Source organism: Hylobates moloch, unplaced genomic scaffold (assembly GCF_009828535.3).
Source record: "Hylobates moloch isolate HMO894 unplaced genomic scaffold, HMol_V3 SCAFFOLD_8, whole genome shotgun sequence".
In the NCBI taxonomy this organism is placed as follows: Eukaryota; Metazoa; Chordata; class Mammalia; order Primates; family Hylobatidae; genus Hylobates; species Hylobates moloch.
In genome coordinates, this window is record NW_026652283.1 from 65,068,134 (window position 1) to 65,074,234 (window position 6,101).

A 6,101-nucleotide genomic window follows, 5' to 3' on the forward strand; every position below is an offset into this window, starting at 1 on the left:
CCCCCTTTGGTGCTGTTGTTGTGATGCAGTTCTCATGAGATCTGATTGTTTAAAAGCATGTGGCACCTTCCTCCCACTCCAGCCTAATGTCCCCTTTGCCTTCCACCATGGTTGTAAAGTTTCCTGAGGCCTCCCCAGAAGCTGAGCAGATGCCAGCATCATGCTTCCTGTACAGCCTGTGGAACGTGAGCCAATTAAACCTCTTTTCTTTATAAATTACTCAATCTCAGATATTTCTTTATAGCAGTGAGAGAATAGACTAATACACTTCTCCTCTTTTTTTCCCTTCAGTGTTCCTGCATGTCTTTCTGTCTCTCTACCTCTCCATATTATGACAATATCCTCTTAGTTTATACATAGATATGTACCAGAGACAATGTACTTTTCTCCTCATTTTCCTGAAAATCAGTTTGATAGATTATTGCCATTTCTGGCATATTATATCCAGTGCCTCCCCAAGATTTCTAGGAATATATGAAATAGGAAATATAAGAAATTGCTTTTCTCTCATAATAGCCTTTCATCAGGTATTCTCTGAGGAAGTGTGCTAATGGAAGAGGTAGAAGTTTTATTGTCTCTAATCAATAAACCTAATTAAAACATTCCAAGTGCTCCTCAGTTTTTCCCTTAGTTAGTGGAATCTCATGGTTACAGTCATTTTTGGAGTGATGATGGCATCAACGAATGCTAAATGCTGGGGGAGAGCTTGGGGTTAGCTCAGAACATTCTAGCCCTATTCTAGTGATTAGCCTCCTAACACCTGCCAAGAGGAAAGCTTTGAAGTTCTAGTTCCCAAGCTGAGCATTCACTAGAACCATCAGAAACATCCCAACAGGCAAGGGATAAAAGATTATCAGTTATGATTTCTCTCAAAAATGAAAGGAAGAAAATTGGATTATTCTCAAATATGTAATTCGATTTAGGTTTCTACATGATCATGTCCAAATTGATATAAAAGAAAAAAAAACTTGCTTCAAAACATCTTAAAACTCTCTAACATTAATTTCTTATATACTTAACTTGTTTCATAAGATATAACTAATGTTTAAATTTGTATTGAAATAATACATATACGTAGCCTAAAAATTAAAACAGTACTACGAGGGTTACAGTGAAAAACAGCAGCTCCACATTTCCCCAATTCTGATTTCTACTCCTATATGTAAACATTCTATTCTTTTAGCTGTTTCTTCTGTTATTTATCTTCATCTTGCTGGATGAATACTTATACTGCCATTTCTTGATTTTCCAATTTTAGACACTTGATTTCCTACAATATAAAATAGGGATTTAGACCTCTTGCTCCACGTCCCCTTTGCACACTTACAGATTTATTCCAAATATATTGACATCATAAATTTTGGTTATGTCAATATTCAGGACTCACGTTGTTATGTTTATGTTAATAGACATCACAGCTGCACCACTGGCACTGGTGTTATTGCATTATATTTCTCATCTAGCTTTTCTATTTCAATGAGATTAATCATTGCTTTTATGATGATTTACTTAGTTTTTGGTGTCCTTTCACTTCCAAATTCTCTACCAGATCTGTAAGATTCCTCTCATTATAGTCAGGTTTACCACAAACTCTATGCATTATTTTTATTTTTTCTTAAAGACATCCCCTCTGGAGGCTTCCATTCTCTTGCTCCTAGCTGCACTGCTTGTTCAATAGACTGTGAAACAACTGGTTATTTTGGGGCCTTCTCTTCATCATTATTCTAAAAATGCCTTTTTTCTATTTAACTCTTGCCTCTTGGATTCTAAATCCCTATCCTTCCTTATTTTTTGTATATTTCCCTTTTTAAAAACATGGAAAACATCCTTTAGCAACTTTCTAAGAAGGGCATAAGGGGGTTAAACATTTTAAGGCTGCCTATAAATGAAAATCTTTTTATATCCCCATAATTGAGTGGTCGTTTATATGGGCCTTGATGTAAGGGCTAGAATTTACATTTCACTCAGTATTTAAAAGGCGTTTCTCTATTATCTTCTGTAGTCTAGCTTTGTTGTTGATAAATTCAGTACCATTCCGATTTCAAGTCGTTTGTGACCTGGTTTTGGTTTGTTTTCCTATCTGAAGAAGCAATGAGAATGTCTTGACAGTGTTCTGAAATTCTCTAATGATATGCTTTGATGTGAGTCATTTTTCACTTATAATAAAGGGCCCTTAGTAGACCTTTCGGTTTCAGGCTTACGTCTTCAGTTTTGAAAGTTTTCTTATAACATTTCTTTGATAATCTTCACACTTCCACCGTGCCCCACCCCCCGACTTTCCTGGTCTTCAATTCCTGGATCTTCTGATGATTCTTTAATCTAATCTTATTTTAGAGATATTTCCTTAACTTTATCTTCCAACGCATGTATTGACTTTTTTGTAAATTTCTGCCATGTTTAATTCTCCAAGATATTTCTCTTCCTCTCAATATTTCTTTATTATGGCACTCTGAAATCTTGGCTACTTAAATAAATTAATTTTAGGTTTTCAAAGTTCATTTTCTGCCAGCCCGCAATGTCTCTACTTCTTTTTTTTTCTTTGTTTCTTTTTGAGACAGAGTTTCGCTCTGTCGCCCAGGCTGGAGTGCAGTGGCGGGATCTCGGCTCACTGCAAGCTCCGCCTCCTGGGTTCATGCCATTCTCCTGCCTCAGCCTCCCTAGTAGCTGGGATAACAGGCGCCCACCACTACACCTGGCTAATTTTTTGTATTTTCAGTAGAGACGGGATTTCACCGTGTTAGCCAGGATGGTCTCTATCTCCTGACCTCGTGATTCGCCCCCCTCGGCTTCCCCATTTCTTATGAGTTTCCCTTCCTTCCTTGCCCTTTTCTTTCTTTTTCTTCCTTTCTCTTCTTTCTTCCTTCCTTCTCTTTATTGTTGTAAGAATAATTAACATGAGATTTGCCCTCTTAATGACTTTTTAAAAGTCGATAATAAAGTATTATTATCTATAGGCACACTGTTGTACAGCAAATCACTACAACTTATTCATCTTGTATAACTGAAAGTTTATACCCCTTGAATATCAACTCTCCATTCCCACTCCCCTCAGCCCCTGGCAACCACCACTGCTTCTTTGAATTTGACTATTTTAGATACCTCAGATGAGTAGAATCATGAAGTATTTGTCTCTCTGTGACTGGCTTATTTCATTTAACATAATGTCCTCAGGTTCATCCATGTGGTCACTTATGACAGAATTTTTTTTTTTTTTAGAAGAAGTTTCCCTCTTGTTGCCCAGGCTGGAGTGCAATGGCGTGATCCCAGCTCACCGCAACCTCTGCCTCCCAGGTTCAAGCGATTCTCCTGCCTCAGCCTCCCGAGTAGCTAGGATTACATGTATGCACCACCATGCCCGGCTAATTTTGTATTTTTTTAGTAGAGACAGGATTTCTCCATGTTGATCAGGCTGGTCTCAAACTCCCAACCTCAGGTGATCAGCCCGCCTCAGCCCTGCAAAATACTGGGATTACAGGCGTAAGCCACCATGCCTGGCCAGAATTTTCCTTTTTTTATGACAATAATATTCACAGATATATGGATATGGTGCAAATATTTATCACATCTTCTTTATCCTTTTATCAAATGATGGACATTTAGCTTGTTTCCACAGCTCAGCTATTGTAAATAATGCTGCAAAGAACATGGGAGTGAAAATATCTCTTTGAGATTCTAATTTCAATTCTTTTGGATAAATAACCAGAAGTGGGATGCTGGATTATATAGTAGTCCTATATTTGATTTTAATTTTTGAATGCTTGGAGAAACTTTCATACTGCTTTCCATAGTGGCAGCAGCATTTTACATTTACACTAGCAGTACCTAAAGGTTCTAATTTCTCTACATCCTTGCCAACTCTTTCTTTTCTTTTTCTTTCTCTTTCTTTCTTTCTCTTTCTCTTTCTTTCCTTTCTCTTCTTTCTCTTTCTCTTTCTCTCTCTCTCTCCTCCCTCGCTCCCTTCTTTCCCTCCTTCCTTCCCCCTTCCTTCCTTCCTTTTTTCTTTCTTTCTTTCTTTGTCTCTCTCTCTCTTTCTTTCTTTTTCTTTTTGTAGTAGCCATCCTAACAAATGTGAGGTGGTTTCTCATTGTAGTTTTCATTTGTATCTCCCTGATGATTACTGATGTTAAGTGTCTATTCATACACTTGGCCATTTGTATATCTTCTGTGGAGAAATTCAAATCCTACTCAAGTCCTTTGCCCATTTTTAAATCACATTATTTGGTTTTTTGTTTTGTATTTCCTATTTAGCTATAGAAGTTCCTTATACATTTTATATATTGATCTCTTATCAAATATACGGTTTGCCAAAAATTTCTCCCATGAGTTATTTTTTCTTTCTATCTCTTATTTTTCTTCTCATTCTTGAAATGCTATTTGTCTGTCCACTCATGATTAAATTGGAGCCACATAATTAAATTCACCTTAAGTTGAATGGGGGTGTAAGTGTAACTGTCTGCACTCTGGGGATCGGGTTTGCAGTAGGTTGTACTGTTCAACTTGTGGGTTTTTACTTCATTTCTTTATGATTCAGTATAGAGCTTTGCCCTTGCCCTGAGGTAGGTGGGGTACCCCCAAATCCTGAGTTCCTCTACTCTAACCTCTCTGTAGAGGAAATCTCTATCATTTTCCAGAGTGGGAGAATGAGTAGATGAGGATGAGTAGATGAGTAGAGAATCTGCAATTCTAAGCTCCTTATACAAATTTATAATCACTCTTCTTTTTTTCAGCCTTCCAGACCATCCCCACCCTTTACATACCCCTCAAAAAAACAACCTATAATTTCTAAGTCTTTCTAAGAATCTGACCTGTGGCTTGACTTGGCTTCCCTTTTTCTTGGCTTTCCCCCTACATGCTTAGGGCTCAGCTTTCTATTTGGTCAGTTACTACTGGTGCTTTTGTTTTTCATTTTGCAAAATTTAGGCATTGCTTATTGACTATTGTTTCTCTTTATCTTCCTTTTTCCTTATACATTTATAAAATCCTTTACTATAACTTTAGTATGCTTCCAAAAGGAAGTGTTCAAGTGTTCAGCCCACCGCACTTAATACAGTCGTCTTATTTAAAGTTATGATGTAATAGAAATAAACGGAACTTGCAATGAGAGTATAAGATTGGATTGGATTGCATCTTAGCTTACATGACTGTGGTCAAGTAAATTAATCTGCTGAGGCATCTCATTTTTTGTCCTTAAACGCGGAAGCTTCATTACACCTGTATACCTGTGAAGTATAAAATCCCAAACACAGCAGGTTTCTGTAAGCCTTTGTGAGGATAGGTATTGGTAGTCCTACTCAACAGTGTGTCCAGTGCCCAGCCCAGTGACTGATGCATACTAAGTATCCATTGTTGTTATTAAATGTGAAATCACTTTGTGAAGTATAAAATACTGAACATTTATAAGGCATTAGCAATGGGTATTATGGAAAGGCAATACTGAAAAGACTTAATTGAGAGTTTACTATATGCTAGGCACTGTTCTAAATGTATTATAACATTCATGCTCTCATTTATTTCTTATGCAAACATTCTGAGATAAGAACCAGTGTTATTCCCATTTTATATATTAAAAAAACGAGGCACTAGTGGTTAAGTAACTTGCCAGGGGCCATGTAAAGAAGTAGCACTAGGCTATGATGCCTGGTAGACTGGCTTTAGCGGTCAGATTGGTATTTACTACATTGCAGGCTCCATGACAGGAGACCAAAATATTAGAAGGAAAATTCCAGAGACTTACTTTAGAGTTGGGTAAGACCAAAAATATAACTGGAAGATAATCAGCAAGCAGCGTATTAAAAAGTACAAAGTGTATCAATTATTTAAATAATCAGCATGGGAACAAAAACACAAAAGGAAATAGACAGTTAATCCAAAAAGGCTTCCTGGGATCAGTAAATTTTTAAGCCAAAAAAAAAAGCTTGTAGAAACTCCAACTAAGATTCAACTATAGTAATTTAGGGACATTTAAAATGTTAATAAAAATTATTCATACCCCACCCTGTCCCCACTTTTCATGCCTTAGTCAAACCAAGTTAAGGATGATAATGCAATAGTCTCCAAAAAGGTCCAGAATTCAGCCCTGCAATCTTTCTTTCCATGCATCC